The sequence below is a fragment of the Schistocerca nitens genome, chromosome 3 (assembly GCF_023898315.1).
Source record: "Schistocerca nitens isolate TAMUIC-IGC-003100 chromosome 3, iqSchNite1.1, whole genome shotgun sequence".
NCBI lineage: Eukaryota > Metazoa > Arthropoda > Insecta > Orthoptera > Acrididae > Schistocerca > Schistocerca nitens.
This window is the reverse complement of record NC_064616.1, coordinates 289,962,260-289,984,346: the sequence shown is the minus strand read 5'-3', so window position 1 is coordinate 289,984,346 and position 22,087 is coordinate 289,962,260.

The following is a 22,087-nucleotide window of genomic DNA, read 5'->3' as shown; positions in this document are numbered from 1 at the left end:
TTATTATCAATAATTACTATTGAAAACAGTCTTGATCACGATTTATTTAACAAGGTGACTGGTTTCGACCATTACTGTGGTCATCTTCAGACCTACAAGTTGTATACAAAGCTCTAATTAGAGGGCTACATACATTAAAGAAAATACATAAAGTTATAAAGCTATAAAACGTTGAATTACCATTGAGTAGGAACCTCTTTCTGTTGGAGAATCACTACTGGAGAAACCAGTGCACGTCTTACTATATATAATGGAGGCTCCACCCACTTCTGACTGCATGATGTCATTACTAACCAATGAGTTATAAGTCGAATTACAATTTAAAATTTCTTAGTTAAAAGAACATTGTCAAGAATTAGAAATAAATACACACTAAACTTAGCTTATTAAACAGCTATTGTCAATTAAGAAGCGTTAAAAATATTTAAGTATGTAGGAAAATGAACTTCGGTTTGGCAGTACATGGGTTGCCCTCTCAAGGCCTGTCAGTGAACCATTTGGAACCACTGGTGGCTATGGTGAAGTTGGACGCCGTTGCAAAGATGAAGCAGCAGGCTTTTTTCACTGAAGTTGTTGTAAAGTCGATAGTCGAACTAGTGGTTGCCATGGTGAGGACAAACGCCAGTGCAAAGATGTGGCAGCAGGCTTCTTTCCAACGAAGTTGTTGCGAAGTGGAATGGCAGAGACTGTCGCGTCAGACGATGTATTATTGAGCAGCAACATGTCTTTATTGAAACGATTTTTAAAGAGTGAGCTACAATAATCTGTAGCTAACATGTATACTAGATGCTGCACAAATACGATACGAAGTAGTTGTCCGTATATATGAAATATTATCTATGAAGTTGATATGTAGATTACAGGTGCCAATTTTTTTTTTTAAATTTACTTTTAAAAGCATTGCTATTCCTCAAGTTATATGCCAGTCATATAAGCAAATAAAAATGAAAGAATTTAAAATTGTAAAATTATGAGCCAGTGCAAAATTACAATGATGTGAAATAGTAATATGCAGTCTAAAAGCATATAAGCAAAAATTCTAAAACAGATAGTCAATCATAAAATAATGCTTGGTAAAATACAATTACAATGTAAAGATAAAATATTTGCTAAAAGTCTTAATAATTTTTTACACGAATATCCCTATTCAAGAGACTATCTCTATTATTAATGATAACTTAATGCATCACAAAATCATGAGCCCAAAGAAATAGTAGAAATTATCGAACTGTTAAGAATTACTCTAGATTTTAATTATTTTTCATTTAATAATAAAATATACATACAGGAAGATGGAATTGCAATGGGGAATTCCCTGGCTAGCACTATAGCAGATATCTTCATCAACTAAGTTGAAATCCATTTTTTCAAAAATTATCCAGAAATAACAAATAAAATTATATACTACAAAAGATATGTTGACAACACACTGCTATTCTATAACGGCTCTAAGGAAGAAATTGATGCTTTGGCTAACAACTTAAATAATTACATCCAAAACTTGTATTTACAGTAGAACACGAAAGTAATAATAGTATTAATTTCCTGGACCTCACAATTACAAATCAGAATGGAAAACATAATATTTCTATTTATAGAGAACCCACATCAACCGATGTAATAATAAATGCTACATCATGCCATCCATCAAGATACAAAATGGCATTTTTTAAAACTATGATACATAAGATACTGAAATTACCTCTCCAACATGATGCAATCCAAAAGGAAATTGATACAATAAAACAGATAGCAGTTGCTAACAATTATAATTCCCATCAGGTTGATCTGTTATATCAAAAATTACAAGAAACAAATGATGCCGTTATAAATTCCAAGAAGAGATTTACACAAATGACTAACATGGGACCTATCTCAGATAAAATAAATAAATTATTTAAGAACACAAGCGTGACACTAGCATTTAAAGCTAATAACCCCCTACAGATGAAACTAAAACACACAATTGGAGACTCAAATAATACCAAAAGTCAGGCATTTATAAAATAATATGTAATGACTGTGAGAAACAGTATATTGGCCAAACTGGCCGTAACTTTTTAACACGTTTCAAAGAACATACTACTGGTACTGCACGTACCAAATCAATATTTGGTCAACATCTTGATGGATACAATCGTTCAGAGGGTTGCATTTCTAGAAATTTGAAAATATTACATACTGTGCCAAAAGGACCACTCCTAAATACCTTAGAAGAAATTGAAATTTTTTTCACTTCACAAAAGTAATCCATTATCTGTTTTAAACAAACAACTTCAGTTCAAAGACAAACATTTCTTTGAGCTTTTTGATGATCTGCTTTAGAATGTTTACTCTTCTGTCCTTTGTTTTAAAAGGTTTTTTTAATTATTAAGACTTTTAGCAAATATTTTATCTTTACATTGTAATTGTATTTTACCAAGCATTATTTTATGATTGACTATCTGTTTTAGAATTTTTGCTTATATGCTTTTAGACTGCATATTGCTAATTCACATCATTGTAATTTTGCACTGGCTCATAATTTTACAATTTTAAATTCTTTCATTTTTATTTGCTTATATGACTGGCATATAACTTGAGGAATAGCAATGCTTTTAAAAGTAAATTTAAAAAAAAAAATTGGCACATGTAATCTACATATCAACTTCATAGATAATATTTCATATATACGGACAACTACTTCGTATCGTATTTGTGCAGCATCTGGTATACATGTTAGCTACAGATTATTGAAGCTTACTCTTTAAAAATCGTTTCAATAAAGACATGTTGCTGCTCAATAATACATCGTCTGACGCGACAGTCTCTGCCATTCCACTTCGCAACAACTTCGTTGGTAAGAAGCCTGCTGCCACATCTTTGCACTGGCGTTTGTCCTCACCATGGCAACCACTAGTTCGACTATCGACTTTACAACAACTTCAGTGAAAAAAGCCTGCTGCTTCATCTTTGCAACGGCGTCCAACTTCACCATAGCAACCAGTGGTTCCAAATGGTTCACTGACAGGCCTTGAGAGGGCAACCCATGTACTGCCAAACCGAAGTTCATTTTCCTACATACTTAAATATTTTTAACGCTTCTTAATTGACAATAGCTGTTTAATAAGCTAAGTTTAGTGTGTATTTATTTCTAATTCTTGACAATGTTCTTTTAACTAAGAAATTTTAAATTGTAATTCGACTTATAACTCATTGGTTAGTAATGACATCATGCAGTCAGAAGTGGGTGGAGCCTCCATTATATATAGTAAGACGTGCACTGGTTTCTCCAGTAGTGATTCTCCAACAGAAAGAGGTTCCTACTCAATGGTAATTCAACGTTTTATAGCTTTGTAACTTCATGTATTTTTTTTAATGTATGTAGCCCTCTAATTAGAGCTTTGTATACAACTTGTAGGTCTGAAGATGACCACAGTAATGGTCGAAACCGGTCACCTTGTCAAATAAATCGTGATCAAGACTGTTTTTAATAGTAATTATTTATTAGACGTTGATCACTGCTGTTCCCGTAATGCATTCAAAAGTAATTGAGTTATTATCGCTTGAGGTGTAACAAATGATTGAAAATTTACCGTTTTCAGTCCAGGAAAGTCGTTGCATGTGGAAATCGCAACTAATCTCGTCCTTTAAAAAGCGGTTTACGAGTTATAGTCACTATTGGCCTCGTAAGAGGAAAGCACAGCACGTATCTCTTCGCTAGCTCTGTGTGAACGTGCTGGATTGTGGAAAAGCTTCTGTTATGGCTTGCAGTTCCAGTCTCGCAGACTGCAACATTTTTATCCCTTCTGTGAAAGAACTACAAGCAGACAGATCAAACATCGATAAGGAAATCGCAAGAAAATACTTTCAGCTCATAGCGCAATGGTGAAAAACTTACAATGCTGCACAATAGGTAACACCTCTTTCGCTGCTGACAAGCAATTGTTTGGTTTCTAGGAATACATAACTTTGTTTATGAAATGCCACTTTTGCATACCTGTTGAGTATGACACAGTTTACAAATTAACACAAACCCAAGTGAAATGTAAGTGAGTAGTATTTTACTAATTCGTGCCGATAGAGACAAGCTTGCGTACAGATACTCAGTTTTATTAAAACAGACTTTCGTCGTAAGGTTATTGTGGGTAGTTTCATTTCATTTCTTATAATACAGTGCACAATTTTCGTAAGGTTTCTTTTAGTGTTGTTAAAACAATACTAAAGCTGAGAGAGAAATTAATCATCAACGATATATGCGACTTTTCTGATGTTATCTATAACAGTCTGACAATGCACATGCAGTTTATTGATTACATGCATGTAGAAAACTTGTTTTGAGTTAAAGCTGTGTAACAAGGTTTGAAGAAGAATAAAATGCCACTACCAGACGACTGCTAATGTAGAAAATACTTTTCTGACTCTTTTGGCACGTTGCGCTCTCCCCATGCATAATACAAAAGCTTCGTGACGCATCTGCTTCCTCGCCGTCTATTAAACCTGTAAAGAACAAAATGTCGCAGAATTTAGCCCTTTTTCCACATGCGGCTATTTTGGGTTGAGAAGTGAAGGGAATTATGTTCAAAGTTCCATTAAATTGATAACTTCAGAATAGCGTTTTAAAAAATGTTGCAGCAAATGTAACAGATATCGGGACGTCTTATCCACGGTGCACGACGCTTACCGTTACGCTACTAGCTGTCATATAGCAAGTGTAGCTCCAGAAGTCAACAGCAGTTCTTCCAGAACTTCCGCAGTCCACAGTGCTGAGAGATAAAGCATGTGGCCGGATCTAGACTTCTGTGAGACAGACAGTTTCAGCTTTTCCTTTGCACTCCACGACGTTTTCAACAAACAGAAAGCGCAACAGAGTAGCTCAAATATAAAGGAACACTTCCTATTTAAATTTTGCATCCTACACTGTTGGCAGTTCTGTGTAGGTGGCAGTTACGTGATTTTATTTCGGTGATTACAAAATAGAGTCGCATGTATGCACTGGGTAGCCGAGGCAGCTAGTTCATGGCAATTCGGTCAACCAAGTAAATGAATGTACTGAACATGCTGAAACCCACTACAGAGAGTCAGTGTGTCAGAATTCTCATCGAGTGTGCCGCAACGGTATTATGATAGAAAAATGAGGCTCAGTGAAAAGTGTTTGGTGGTCTGTTGGATTGCTGACATGTTCATGTGCTGGTGGTATGGGTTCGATTCCAACTTCTGCCGACGATTTTTTTAATATGGAGAGACAGATTCTATTCACTTCTGGCTACGCCAAGTGAAGAGATATAATGGCATTGTGGTCTGAAATTTACATTAAACGTGCTATTCCTTCTCTACCAAGTAGACGTTAGGTTGAACCACAGTAAAGTCAGGAGTGGCGAAATGTGGGAACTCTTATCACCTGTAATCTTTCTTATACTAGTTATATATTTCTAGTGACGAAACAAACGCTATGTAAGGTCACAGGGCACTTATTCCACCTTTTATTTGAGTTTCTGTATGTCGATAAAATTGGTTCTGAACTTGGAATGCTACTCAGACCGCCCTTAATGCGTAATTTGATCCCTTCGTGACAATACAGCTCGACTACTATCTGTTGTTTGTTCAAACCTGCAGATTCCTCAACATCTCCACAGATTGCGCGTGAACTGGTTCGAATCCTGGGCCGGCACTAAAAATTTCATTATGTATTTTCAAGCTGTAGCATGAGAACACCTATCTGCTGGTGGATAATAATTTTGATTTTTAATGCATTTTTCATTCGTTGTCAGCACTAACGATATCTGACGTTTTTACTCCCAGTGAGACACAGAACTATTTGAGATATCACTGTAAGTTCAAGGATGTTATTCCGAGCTGCTGGTGGAGAAGAATTCGGTAGCTGACGTCTCTTTGTGTGCAGTCAATAACGATATGTGTGGGGTTCGATTCCCAGTCAGCACTGAACTCTTCGTCATATTATTTCTAGTTCAAACATGCTCACGTGTCGCTGCTGGTGTAACAAACCCATATTTAACGTTCGATTTCTCTAGAATATAACAGCGATAGGTGCCGGGTTGGTGTCCTGGGAAGGAAAAAATTAATGTTTCGTCTCGTCACTTCAGTTAAAACATCTAGCTACTGCCGAGAAAATCCGATGTGTCACAGTTGATTGTGCTTTGATAACAATCCTATTAGGTTCTGGGTTCGAATCCCTGTCCAACACAAAGCTTTGCCTCACGGCATTTCAAGTAAGTTACTTGTGAAGAAGCAATATTTATCATCTCTCGTAGTTCGTTAACAGGGCCAATAGATGCTCGGTAGGAATTCGCGCCCGTTAAAAATGTTTACGTTACGTAATTTAAAGTTGATATTTGCTAACTGATACTGTCTAAAATCGAGGTATATCACTCTCTCTATGCCTAGTCAGGAATGTCTGTTAGTTTTCGTCAGTCCCGAAATCTTAGTCTGCATTACCAGGGTTTGAATCCATATGCAGAAAGAGGCGGTTCGTCGTGTCTTTTGAAGTTCATACATATTCTCAAATGGCTGCTAGAGAATAACGCAAATTTGTAATGTCATTTTGTGTTAAATAACAAGTACGATATGATACTTTGAAGTGGAAATCAAGAAAACGACCAACTTACTACGTGCATTACCTATCTGACGTAACAATGAGAGTGGTAACATTTCACGTATTTCATTTATTGCAATAAATGTGAGCTTACAAGCCTTAAGGACAGTCTTATCTGTGATAAGGTGTTCCCTGATATTTGTAGAATCGTGGTATTACATCATATCTTGAGTTATTGCGATACAGAGCAGAATTTTCTTGTGGTGACTTGTTGGGACCATTTTCAATAGTCAAACGACTGTACCAAGGAGCGATTAGAGGACCTGCTAGACAGCTGCGTTATGTGGGTTGCATGCGAATCAGGCGAAATGCAATTCAGGTCGTTCGGATACTTTTGAGCATGACTGTACCATGAGACGCTTAGTAAGGCGAGCACGTTTGAAGAATTGGCAGATAGGTTACGACAAAGATATCGTAAGCAGAATAGTGCAAGATTTTTTAGGGAGAAGTTAGCTAATTTGACACAGAAGGTCAGTGAGACAGTGGAGTCTTTTTCAGATAGGATACGGAAAATTAATTCGCAGACCTATGAATTATCGGGTATTCCTGATGCGGATCGTGTATTACTACGAGAGGCAGAAAATAGAGCCCTCGATGTATTCCTCAGGGGAATTCCTGCAGAATTTTCTCGTAGGGTTAGGATGGAGAATCCTGGGGATTTAGCTGCAGCACTGCGTATTGCAACGCATGTGCAGGCGATAGACATTGCAACAAGGGTTCGCAATGATAAACGCATCTTTGCGTCGGAGAGGAATTTTTACCGTTGTGAGAGGAAAGGTCACGTGAAGGCTCAATGCAGTGCTATGCTTGTAAACGTTATGGTCACAAGGGGAATGAGTGTCGTAGCAAGCAGAATGGTAACGGGAATAAACAGGGAAAAGCGTTAAACGGGATCGGGAGTGTTTCGTCCGTCGGAAGACATTCCCGGTAAACAGAAGTACGGTGAAAACTAGTACAGAGACGGATTGTTGCTTGATGGGTGTTGTAAGGAATAACAGACGTAAGTTTTTGATTGATACAGGGGCACATGTATCTGTTGCTGGTCTAGACCTCGTGGGTAGGAGAAGACTAGGTACTCCTAGGTATAGATTACGTGGAGTAGGGAATAATGAGTTGCAATCATTGGGTACAACACAGCTCGTTTTTAAGATTGGAACTGTAGAGTTCGGAGAGCAAATGGAAGTGTGGCCAACTGTGGGACAAGGGTACTCTGTGATTCTCGGACTGGACTTCCTCGATAAACACTATGCCAAAATTAGTCTTTCACAGCGTACAGTTGAACTTAGTGGAAACTTCTTTTCAATCGGTACGAAAGCTGTAAATGTTTCTACATCGCGAGGTGCATCCGTTGCTAAGATGTCACCAATTGAACCGCGTACAAGGGCATTAAAGATGATTACGCATGTCAAAGTGCCTTCGGGTACAGGGAAGTTAGTTTGGTTGTCAGTAGTTACCGATGTACCATAGTAGAGACTATGTGTGGTGGAGCCACTGCAGAGCAGTGAAGCATTGGATGAAATGCATTGTTTTATTAGGAGGAGCGTTGTGCGCGTAACGGATATAAATGGGGAACTGATGATTCCGGTCAGTGCAGATAATTTTGGGGCAGATGAAGTGGATCTCCCAAAGGGTTTAGTGGTAGCAAGTTTGGAAATACTCGACGATGAGGATATAGGTGAATCCCAAGGTGATTATAACGTCAAGCAAACCGTCAAGGCATCTGTACTACGTGATAAGATTCGTCATTTGGAGAATGGTGATCGGAAAGCTATGGAAGCTTTGTTATTAGAGTATTTAGATTTGTTTAATTCAGAAGGTCCATTACCAGCAACTCCTATTACACAGCATCGTACACCGACTGGCGATAGTCCGCCGGTCTATAGAAAACCATACAGGATAGCGAAACACCTACAACCACTAGTGGAAGAATTTATTAATCAACAGCTAAGGTACGGTATTATAGAGAACAATGAAAGCTCGTGGTCTTCCAACATAGTGGTAGTTCCTAAGAAGTCATTGGACGGTACTAAAAACTATAGGTTTTGTTGTGACTCGTTTTTTGAACGCACGAACTGTAACAGATGCGTATCCAATACCGAACATCACGGAAACATTGGACAACCTAGGTCGGTGCAAATATTTTTCGACACTGGATCTAAAGAGTGGGTACCATCAGATAGAAGTAAGTACCGAGGATAGACCGAAGACGGCCTTTACAACAAGCCTTGGTCACTTTCAGTATCGCAGAATGCCATTTGGGTTGAAAAACGCTCCTGCTACTTTCCAGCGTCTGTTAGATGGTGTGCTTCGGGGACTGAAACCGAAGATTGCTGTGGTATACCTCGATGATATTGTTACTTTTTCGCGTAATATAGAAGAGCATGTGGAACGACTGAACGAAGTATTTAGTAGGCTGTGCGTGGTTTTCCAGTACCACAGACCACTAAACAAGTTCAGCAATATGTCGGTTTATGTAATTACTACAGACGATATGTAAAGGGGTTCGCGGAAATTGCACATCCATTAACGAGATTGTTAAAGAAAGGTGTTAAGTTTGAATGGACAGCACAGTGTCAGGGGGCATTCGAGAAGCTCAAACAGATATTAACATCAGACCCAGTGTTGATACTTCCTTATTTCGAACAAGAGTTGATACTATCTTGTGATGCTAGTAATATTGCTGTACGTTGTATTCTTTCTCAGAGGGTTAATGGACAGGAACATCCAGTGGCTTATGCTTCCAGGCAATTGAATAAGGCAAAGAAGAATTATTCAACTACAGAGAAAGAAATGTTTGCATTGATTTACGGTATCTCGTATTTTCGCTGTTATTTATATGGGCGTAAGTTCAAGGTGATTACAGACCACGCAGCATTGAAGTGGTTGTTGGGGTTGAAAGATCCTACGAGTCGTTTAACGAGATGGGCACTGAAACTAAGTGAATTTGACTACGAGGTAATTCACAAACCAGGGTAAAACATACGAATGCAGATGCGCTTAGTAGAAAAATAGCAGCTGTTCAAGTTGTGGGCATACGTGAGAAGGAGTGGATAAAGGCGCAAGCCACTGACAGAGAGTGTCAATTGTTCCGAACGCAACCGCAGTTTGAAATGCAGGATGGGTTCCTTTGCAGGAAGACGAAGTGCGGACTACGCATCGTAGTACCGGAGTCGCTGAGGGAAGAAGTGTTGAAACAAGCGCACGACCATGTATTGTCGGGTCATGGTGGTAAAAGAACAACTGATAGACGGGTAGCTGAAAGGTTTTCGTGGAAGACACGTCGCAATGATGTAGAGCAATATGTGCAAAATTGTATACCGTGTGCGCAGAGAGCAGATTTAAGTTATTAGAAAATTCAGTTACAGAGACTACCTGAAGCGGATCGTCCGTTCGCATTCATCGGATTAGACGTAATCGGAGCATTTAACAAGACTCAAGTGTGTAATCGATACGTATTAACAATATTAGATCATTTTTCTCGATACCTGGTAATGGTAGCTATTCCAGATCAGAAGGCAAACACTGTTGCGCAAGCCTTAGTAAATAACTGGTTGCTGAAGCATGGTGTGCCCGATACCATAATTACAGATCAGGGTAGTAACTTTATGTCGGAGCTGATGAAGCAGTTATGCCGTTTATTGAAAGTTAAGAAATTGCGTACAAGCCCCTTTCATCCTCAGTCGAATGGACGAACAGAACGGGTTTATAGGACGTTAGTTAAGATGATTAGTCATTACGTAAATCCAGAACACACGGATTGGGATGTGTATTTAAATCTGTTGACAAGCGCATATAACGCGAAAGTTCATGCAGGAACGCTCCGTATGAGATAATTTATGGTCGGGAAATGCCATCACCATTTGATGTGCTCAAACCTCAGGTAGGTTCACAGGATGAGTCAGTGAAGAATTTCGCCAAGAAATTGAGAGAGATTTGGCAAAGGGTACGGCGTGCTAATACTAAATAGGAGAAACAACAGAGTATTGGGCAAAGAACAGGTAAACTGCCGCAATACAGAATTGGTCAATGGGTATTATTGGCTAATCCTTATGTTCCGAAGGATAAAACGAAGAAGTTTTTGACGAAATATTCTGGACCGTATCAGGTAAATGAAATGTGTCTCCAGTGAACGTAAAGTTGCAGTTACCAACCAAGTCGTTAGTAGTTCATGTGAGTAGGATTAAGCCGTTTAAGGGCGCAGTGAATGCGTTATCGCAGATTCCTCCAGCAGTAACAAAGGGTGTAAGGGTACCGAATCTAAAAGAACAGCAGAGGAACGTTCCTTACGCACTTAGGTCTAGGGATAAGTAGATAAAGTGTCCTCGGGGAGGAACATGTCGTATTTATTGTTATTAGGTAATAGGGTATGTGTAGTTTTTACTTGTCATTTGTGTGTTTTAGACGTGGTAAGGAAGGGAGCGATTGACATGGCTTCCTTTTCCTTCAGGTGCCGTGCCAGGATGTGGCCCGGGAAACTTTTCGTCAGTCTGGTACTGCTACACTGTTGTAGAGGAGACGTGGTGCAGGTGCAACCACTAGATAAGGGAATTTTGTTTGCAAGACAATTAGATGTGGTATTGTCAAGCCGCTGGTGGACAATTGTGTTCACGTATAATATATGGGGAGTGAGGAATGATGTACAGACACTACAGCATAGGTTTACGGTGCTACAGGTGACCATGGAGAAGGAGGGGTTGTTTTAAGACATACGGAACAAGTATCAGGAATTGAAGCTCTCATACGAAAAGCTGAGAAGGCAGCTGCAACAAGTAACGGAAGTGGTCCCACAGACGCTCGTTCGCAGGAAACGAGGGTGGTTGGATGCAGGGGGAAAATTGCTGAAAACAGTGTTTGGAACCGCGAACGAGGAAGATATAAGGAGCTTAAATAGTACAGTGGGGGAGGTGCAGGAGTTGGCGGAGGAGACAAAGTCGAAAGTGGATTGGCACATGACACGTATAGGTAACATGGAGCAGGGGATATTGAATGTCACTAGAACAGTGCGGGAGTTGACGCCAGACCTGGAACGGTATGCATCAAATACCAGGAAAGTGTTGAATTGGGATATAGAGGCTATACAGGCGAGATTGAGCCGAATAGACGGAAAAATACAAGTAGCAGCTTTATTGAGGGCATTAGCGGACAGGGTTGATGATGCACGTGTCGAATTGGAAGCGTTATATGAAGCTATGTATCACGCAGTGCATGGTCAATTGAGTGCCACTTTGTTAGGTCCAGATCAGATGCTGAAGGCGTTGCTGAAAGCGCAGAAAGAATTCTCGGAAGGAGTGCGTCATGTCGTGCCTCCGGCGAAGTGGAATTTACCGTTATTCTATCGCATGTCTAAAGTGAGAGTAATTACGGATCAGGCGAGTATACACGTAGAAGTGCAAATACCAGTGATGGGTATCAATTCGCGGTACCAGTGTTATACAGTGCACCCGTATCCAATTAGATGGGGTGCACTTGGGAAGTGGGTGCAAGTGCATACTCGGGAAGTGTTGTTAGGGTCAAGACGGAGGAGTGCTCATGTGGTAATGTCTACGGAAGATTTGACAGACTGTTTCAGATGAAGTGTTTATATTTGTCCAGCAAAGGAGGTGGCAACCCACAATCATTCGTGTGAGATGCAGTTGTTCTTGGGGAATATGGGAACCTTAGAATGCGAAAAGAAGGTGTTACTTCCGAGACCGAAATTTCAGAAAGTTGAGGAACATTGGATTTACTCGAACTAGAGACCGTAGTGGCCACTTGTTACAGGAATGGTAGATTGACAGATATATCAAAGCTTGAATTGCAGGGCAGTGGATCATTGATTAATGCCACTGGATGTGAAATAGTGGGGAAGCATTTTCACCTACCAGCTACTTTCACAGATACAACAATGATTAACGTGACACAGTCCATCTTGTATTATCCAGAGGAACCACCACACATATTGCCTCGCCAGAACCTAACGTTTACTAACGAGTTCTTGGATCCCACATTGCTACAATCTTTAGATAGCCTGATTATCTCAGAAAAGGAGCAGATCTCAGTTAATCAACTACTGCAGCACGTGCAACAATATCGGGAGAAACGTAAGCAAAACACAATCATATTTGGTGTGTCAACGACTAGCATAATCTTAGTTCTAGTGTTTATTTGAGCAACTTACTTTTGTACACGGAAAAAGATGTCTCGTTCTGAAATAACAACCTTACATCAAATACCTATGGGATGGATCGGGAATAGTGGAACGTAATGTAAATAGATAACCAATGATAAGATTGGAATCAGTATTAAGTGTAAATAGATCATTAGTGGATAAGAAAAGTTTGACAGTGTAGAAGGAGTAGTTGTAAGATACCTGTAGAGTATAAGGAAGTATAGCGTGCACAAGCAGTAAGTCCAGAATTGTAAAATTTGGGACGAATTTTCTTAAAGGAGGGGGATGTGTAGTGTCGCGGAATAGTAAAGAGTTGGAAACGTGGAATATTGTCAAAGTTTCATTACCTATGCCGAGAGCCAGAGGCAACATGTTAGCCAAGAGGTAAGACGATTGCACACGTATCGGAATGTGTCGTCACGCAGGGGCAATGGCCGGGTTACACACAACAGGCGAGAGACAGACGGAGACTTTCGTAGAGTGTAAGACAGAGGTATAGCGTCAGCTGTACTGCATTTCGCAACTTCGCGTAAGTGTGCCATAACAACACGTAACTCTGTCACAAGAACACCTAAGGGGCGAGTACGACAGATAAATCAGCAGTATAAGTGGAACGAATGCGTTCATTACAAACGAGCATGACATCAGGACGTCGCTCGTGCTTCCTTTAAATATGCCAGCTTTGATAGCAACAAGGGACTCGCAGTTAGACTTGCAGTTAGATGTGTACTGGGTCGCTACATAGCGCTCAGCTCGGTGATCGACATGTTAATCTTTATTAAGGAGATGTTGCAGTAAGGGCGGCCCATCCAGCAGCAGACGTGAGGGGACGGTACCAGCCCTGGTCCTCTCTGCTGCCACTGTCAATCATCAACCCAGGATTAGCAGACATCGCGGCAGACTCGCTCGCCGCCAATGCTGACCACATCAGTGAGCCATCATCGAGATCGTGCGGGGCCTAGGCCCTGTGCATCTGCCGTCACAACCGGGTGAGCCGACGACGCTGGGGGATTGCAGCCCATTCCGCCCGTCCACCGCGGACGAGCCACCAGGAGGAGCAGGGAAGAAGACGGAGTGGGACAGAGTACACTCTACACTACGAGAACGCTTCTCGTGCCAACAGCGTCGGGACTCCAACCCGGAGCCTCCTATGTGCAGCGGCCTGCTGTCCGCCGCTGAGCCGGCCGGACGCCACTAGCCATGTGCGGCCGAAGTAAAGCGATTCCACCGCTACGTCACTGCACACGGCGCTGCGCTAGCAAGACTGGTGCGGCCCGGTGCTGGTGTCATCACTCCGAGTCAGCGAGGACTCGGGGAAGGTCGTTGATATCACCAAGCTCAGCCAGCCTGTGTTACGCGGGCCACATTGTACTCGGCAGGAATAAAGGTATCACGAATTAATGTTTCTTTGGCGTTTCTGACGCGTCCACAGTCATTTCCTAGCATCCTGACAACTGGAGAGGTGACCGCTCAGCTTCCAGTCCACCGTAGGCGACCGGGACCCCCGGGGGGCGTACAGTTATTATGTACCAACATTCCACACTTACTATGGCTTGTGTTGCGCTCACATTAAGCTGTGATCTTGCAGTGTTAATCACTCAAATATGTTACCTAGACAAATGTATTCCCAAAATTTCATTGCCATACATTATATTCTGATGCTGAGACTTGTTTCCGTTATTTGTTGAACAATAATAGAAACTAGTTCATTTCATAGCAGGCATCAGGAACATCATAACACCATGTCATCGGAAGCCTATCCTCGCTTGCCATCATGGAAGTGTGCCTTAAGCCCCAAATGAATCTAATCTGGAGTGTACAAGTACACAGTCGTTCGTGTACTAGATCGTACTATTCTCAGTATCACAGCCGACACCACGAGACTGTGACACCTGGAGCGACATCCCAGAATACGGTATGGGATTCGCCCCTTGACCACGAGACAGGGCAACCTGCCCTGAGTCATGAGGGAGCAGTCCGCTCACCGGAGGGAGTTTACGGCCATAGTCAGCTGAGCCGCCGCCTTGTCATCACGGTCGCAGCTGGAGACGGTGCTGACAGCAACATTCAAGTGACACCACGCTTGGTCACACTTTTTACGCTGTCGGCAATGCTAGACCTATGAGAGGCAACTGGACACTTCCACCAAGCTGTTCCTGATGTACTATGGCCAAGGGCTGGAATAAAGAAATTAACTGAACAATTCTACTGTCGCCCTGATGCCTCATTTCACTCTTCACGGATGACAACCCAAGGGTCATTTAAAACTGGTGCCAAAACACTTACATCACCTTCTTGGAGCAATGTCTGAACCTACAGTTTGCGGTATGGTGAGTAAAAAAGAAAATGTTGTATTTTGGTCATGGAGAAGGAGTTTGATGGTCATGAATTTTGTGAAGTAGATTTTATTGCAATTAGAGAACCAGTGGATTTGGCTAATTTTAAAGATAATGTAAGTCACGTCTGGTTAGTGCCTGTTAGATGTGCACAGCGTAAGCTTGAGGGTCTCTGAGTGCCATGTATGAAATCAGTTCCAGTAAAATGTTATACGTGTTCGGTGCATATGGCTAGCCAATTCTGGAGTCAAGGTGGCTTATGAATAGTCGTAAGAGTTTATTTAATGTATTTTGTTTCGTTGTCTCGTGAATGTTAGTTCTCAAAATATGTGTTGTCAAGGACAAAGTTTCGACAGAACCAGAGACGCAAGATGTGTGAGACGTGGAAGCAGAATGCATACTGTTAGAAAAGGTAGCACAATTAAAAATAGATAACACAGAACTGCCTGTGTTGGTAGGATCATGTTCATCACAACGAGGTATAGAGTTGTCAGTGGTAAGTTTAATTGCTCCTTTTTCTGGTACGGCAAACGGGGATGTGCAGTCCTTGGAAATCTGGCTGAGACGAAAGGTTTGTCGGATAAGCAATTATTGAGTGTTGCAAAACTAAGACTAACAGGGGAAGCAAAACTTATGTAGGGTATACGGAAGCTTCTAAGGGAGCCACAGCATTCGAAGAATTTAAAGAAGGGTTAATTCAGGGATATACGAAACGAAATAGTACCAGACACAATAGGAAACAATTACAGGTAATAACTAAGAAAAATATGGAAACTGTGGAACAGTTTGCAGATAGGATAAGGGAAGTTAATGGATGGACCAATGAGTTAGAACACGGTGCTGTAGTTAATGAAATTATTTTGCAAGAAGCTGAACAGAGAGCACTCGATGTGTTTTTAAGAGGGTTGCATGCGGAAATGTCAAGACTTATGCAGACAGGGTTTCCGATGGATGAGTGCACGGTAGTGCAGTTAGCTATAGGGTGGGAGGAGATCGATTTGTCGACTGGAATGCGGTGTAAACGGACAGTGTTTGCTGCTAACATAAAAGGTTTCAGGCATGGAGGAACGGGGCATGTAAGGAGACAGTGTCGCCAACCCCTGGATGATGTGAATAAAGTAAGAGGAAGTAATAGTTTTAGAAGAAGAGGACAGGGGAGCAATAAGATGTTAAACACCAATGGGAACTCCAAGTCCACCTACGGTAATTCCCAGTGAGACTGGACGCTACGGAATCGTATGCTGAGAAGGATTGTGTGATAAGAGAAACAATAAGGTAAAAAGTTTCCAGGATATTTCTGGACACAGGGGCCCATGTGTTGGTGGCCAGTAGTGATATGGTGAAATGTAAGCAGTGGGACACATCATGGTACAAATTGTGTAGAGTGGGGGATAAAGATGTGCACCATTAGGACCGGTGGATATAGACTTTTGCCTGCATACTGTTCAGTTTAAACAATGTGTAGAGATTTTGCCACAATTTAGTGAGGGCTATGACATTATCCTGAAATTAGATTTCTTATATCACCATTGTACTTTAATCGATCTTTGGAAACACAGGGTTGAATTTGGCGGGAAAGGGGGCTGTTGCGAAAGACAAACCGATTAAACCGCGAACGACCACACTAATACTTGAGTCGCACGATTGTGTACCTAAGAGTACTGGGAAACCAGTTTCGGTCAGTGTTGAGTCTGTCTTGCCGGTAGCAATTTTGTGTGTAGTAGAACCAATAGAAGAGAATGAAATATTACATCACGTGGGCTGCTTAGTTAAAAGAGGTATTGTACATATACAAGAAATGAAGGGTAAGAAGAAGGTACCTGTTTCTATAGATAGTTTTAGCGCAGAGGACGTAGGACTGACAAAGGGTTTTTTAGTTGCTAATATGGATATCCTGAAGGAAGAACAATGGGACGTGAGGGATGTCAGCCACGAATAATCGCCGAAAGCCAATGTAGCTATATTATGAGGAAAAGTGAAGCACCTAGAGGCAAGCAATAGGGAATGGAAGGAAAAATTACTTCTGGAATATAAGGATTAATTTTTTCGGAAAGGGCAATTACCAGCTGTGCATATGACACAGCACCACATTCCAATGGGAAAAGAATCACTAGTTTAAAGCAAACCATACAGAATACCTAGGTACTTGCAGCCAATTTTAAATTAATTTATCGATCAACAACTGAAAGATGGAGTACTTCAAGAAAGTAATAATCGATGGAGGCCAGGAATGGTTGTACTAAAGGAAATCAATGGATGGAACACGAAAATATAGGTTCTGTTGTGACTGCAGACATAACAATGAGTAAACCCTAACTGACATGCACCATTTATCAAACATCACAGAAACCTAGGATCATTTAGAGCAAAGGAAATATTTTTCAAAAATGGATGTAAGAGTGGTTATCACCAGATAGAGGTTCCACTGCAAGAGTGACAGAAAACACCGTTTTCGGCACCATGGGGACACTACCAATTCAGAAGAATGCCATTCGGATTAAAAAATGAACTGCAACATTTCAGAGATGACTGGACATAGTACTCACAGGTTTAAAACCATGGCAATGCTTAATGTATCTCGATGACAACATCGTCCATGAAAGAGATATGGAAAAGCAGATGCACAATGAAGGGAAGTATTCTGAAGATTAAATGCAGCTAAGTTAACACTGAGTAGGTCATGTGATAGGTAAAGATTAAGGTTAAGATAGAACTAAGATTAATTAGATGTGTACATGAATTTTCTGTACCAAAATCTGTAAAGGAGCTGCAATCCTTCTTGCGACTCGCGAACTATTATCAGTGATTTGTAAAAGAATTTAAGGATGTTGTCAGACCATTGACACAACTGTTAAAGAAGGATGCCAGCATGCTTTTGAGGAGCTACAAGAAGCTTTAACATTGAATCCGATATCTGTTTTTCCGAATTTTAATAGAGACCGTTTTTTATCATACAATGCATTAAATCATGCACTTGGCTGTGTGTTATCACAAGAAAACTAAATTCTGAAAAAAGAAATTACTCCACAATGGAGAATGAGATGTTAAGCTTATTGTAAGGATTCGGGATGGGGAGGAGGAGATGAGTGTTTAACATCCCGTCGACAACGAGGTCATTAGAGACGGAGCGCAAGCTCGGGTGAGGGAAGGATGGGGAAGGAAATCGGCCGTGCCCTTTCAAAGGAACCATCCTGGCATTTGCCTGAAGCGATTTAGGGAAATCACGGAAAACCTAAATAAGGATGGGCAGAAACGGAATTGAACCGTCGTCCTCCCGAATGCGAGTGCAGTATGCTGACCACTGCACCACCTCGCTAGGTTTTAAGGATTCACAAATTTCAAATGTAATCTGTATGGTAAAAAGTTAATAATAATAACAGATCATGCCACATTAAAATGGTTGCTGGGGTTAAAGGATCCTTTTAACTGGTTGACACTATGGGGAGTAAAACTAAGTGAATTTGGTTTTAAAGTTATGTAAGTAGAACAATGTTGTAGGTTCTGGCACACTAACGCAATGTTAATATAAATTTTGTATTTTATAAGTAAAACAACTGATTTTTAAAAATTAATTTAAAAGTTCAGTACATTTAATTAAATCAAGCGATTTTTACAATGTTAATTAAATACCGATTTTTACAATAACTAAATACTTTCTGGCTTCATTATTTAATTTAATACATGTTGTAGCAAAATAACATGAATTAGTTAAAAAAGTAAATTATTTTTTAAAAAATCAATTGTGAAGGTAAGTAAATTTATTAAAATGCATTAGTTACCAAAAGTACATTATTTTAAAAATCACAAAGTGAAAGTAAGTAAATAAATTAAAAGGTATTAGTTACAGAAGTAAATTATTTTTAAAAATCGCACTATGAAGGTAAGTAAGTAAACAAAATTTATTAGTTAATAAAAGTTAATTATATTAAAATTGTTAGCTTTTACTTTTTCTATCTTTCTTAAAATGTTTCAGAAATGTATATAAGTATGAAGTTAACACTTTCATAAATTTTTTAAGTTTTTGATTTATTTATATAGAAGCAAATATCAATAATTAATACATTTCAGTAACTGATATATGTTTTGCATCATATGTAAGATTGTTTTTAACGTATATAATTACATAAGCAAGTGTATCATTTGGAATTTTATCTTTAAAATTTCCACAAAGCTTCATATTTGTTTTTTGTGTAGTTATAACATTTTTTCTATGTGTCATATTGATTACATAAATTGGATAATTAGTTATAAAACTTAATGGATTAATATCAATATCTGATTTTAGTAAAGTAATTCTTTTAAAATCAAGAAATTCATCATATGCTTTTAGAAAATTCTTTGGTGGATTAATATTCCACAATGCTTGAGGAAAAACTTTTTTTATTATTTTTTAAATATATATTATGTAGTTTAACATGATCAAATAATGAGTAATCTATTAACAGATTATTTTTATGATTTCTCTTAAATACAACGAAAACAAAATATGGCATACCAAATTCGGTAGAGTTCTAGAAATTTGTTATATCTAGTTTAAAACTATTTTTACTAGATCAACTAGTAATTTATTCTGTCCAAACATCATAAAAAGAAATCGGAATTTTAAAATATTTTCACATTGTTGAAGTTCATAATGTGGTTCATATTTAACAACTGGTACACGAATTTTCATAGAATCTATAATAATTTTTCCTTTACAAGGTGTATCTTCTATTTCAACACCAGCATCATTTGTATCAAACCAATGTAAAATTGCATCTCCAGAAAAAGAACTTTTTGTAAAAACTACAGTTAAGTTTCCTTCAAACACGATTTCTTTATAATCTTTAAAAAAATCCATCAAGCATTGACAAAGGATAAAGTACTTCATTTCTTTTACAATCTATTTTTTCTGTATTAAGCATCTGTCCTTCTAAACTCATTTTGTCAGTAACAGATGAAGTTAAATGTTGTAAAACTGTAGATGAAATAAAAGGATGTTCAATTCTTGATAATATATTATTTCCTTTTTTATTGTTATAATGTAAAAAAGTTTAGTTACATAATTATCAATTAATTTTTTGTTTGTTTCTCCATCATAAGTTGGATAATCTGTACCATCATCTCCAATATTACTAAAATTCAGAATAACTGTGCATGATTAGGATGTAGCCAGCCATCACCAATATTTATTTCAATTTCTCTATCTTTGTTAAGAAAATTTAAATTATTTTTAGTTTTTTCGTTTAACAGGAAATGAACTTTCAATTTTATTCGTGATTTATTAAGGTAAAATTTGTTGTGATGTTTTTAAAATAACTGTTACAGTAGCACCATTAAAGTCAATTAAATTATAATTTTCATCAGTTATAGTAACTTATAAATCTTGAATTGTATTAACAGTAGGAATATTTACAGTACAATTTGGCTCATAAATTATTGGTCCACCAAATTCTGCATTATGTTGAAATGAAGCAATAATATTAGTTTCTTTATGAAAATGATCATTATGTTTTACATACATTCCATCGGCAAGGTTAAAACTTACATTCATTAATTCAAAAGGAATTATTTTAGGAACATCTTCAGCTACAGCTTTTTCATTAGCTTGAAAAATGTGATTATTAAACCCAAGTACACTTCCAATACTATCTGCTATATCCATATACAATTTTACATCATTTTCAATAGTTATTCTGTTTAAAATTTCATTTTCATTAATGTGTATATTGGGTTTCTTCAAATTTGAAATTCCTATTGTTTCTGCATCACAAAGAAGTTTATTATTTTATGTTGAAAAATGTGGTGCTAGAGAAGATGAATAAAAGTCAGCTAATGAAACATTAGTATAATTATCACTTATTGGAACAGTTAATCCTTTTCTAAGTATAGAAGATTTAAAACTAAGTTGAAATAATCTATTCATTAACTACTGAAAAATTATTAATAAATGTAAAAAATATTAAAAAATGAAAAGCTATAAATAAATTTAAAAAATTATTAATAAATCAACAAAACACATTGGGAACAAAAGAAAGAAATCCAGAAAATAATTTTAAAATGTACATATTAAACTTTTACCAAATTCTATATGATGTGCAACAATTGGACCAAGTGGTTGTGGAGGAAAAACATTAATGATTGATAATTATATTTTACTTATAGGATGGTTAAATTGGAATAGAATTAAACATTTGTATGTTTATTCAAAAAGTTTAGAAAAAACAAAGTATCAAGAATTTATAAAACAATGTAAAAATATTCAAGATTAAATTCATGAAAAATAGTTAATTTTATTGAAAATACTAAAGAAGTAATTCCTTTAGATGAATATGAAGATACTTCAGTTATTGTATTTGATGATTTTATTCTAGAAAATGAAGATATTGTAATAAAATATTTTACTAGAGCTAGAAACAAAGGTATAGATTGCTTTTATTTAGCACAATCTTATTCAAAAATTCTTAATCACGTAATTTGAGACTATTTTTATTTACTAAATATTTTTACACAGGGTGGTACAAATTTAAGTCACATTTATCATAATTTGTTGGTCGAGATTTAAAGTTTAGTAATTTTAAATAAATGTGTAGCAAAGTTGGAATGATGAATTTGGTTTTTTAACAATAGTCATGACTTGAAAATCAAACAAAGGTAAGATTAAAAATAAAATAAAACATTTGGTAACAAAATAAACATTAAATATAAACTTTCACTTTAACATTGCAGCCAGCCACGGGACTGCTACAGACGCAGGTTCGAATCCTGCCTCGTGCATGGAAGTGTGTGATGTCCTTAGGTTAGTTAGGTTTAAGTAGTTCTAAGTTCTAGGGGACCGATGACTTAAGATGTTAAGTCCCATAGTGCTCAGAACCATTTGAACCATTTTTTTACATTACACCTAAACATAAATATAAACATAAACATAAATCCGCCAATGAACCATGCACATTGCCATTGGTGGGAAGGCTTGCTTGCCTCAGCAGTACAGATAGCCGTACCGTAGGTGCAACCACAACGGAGGAATATCTC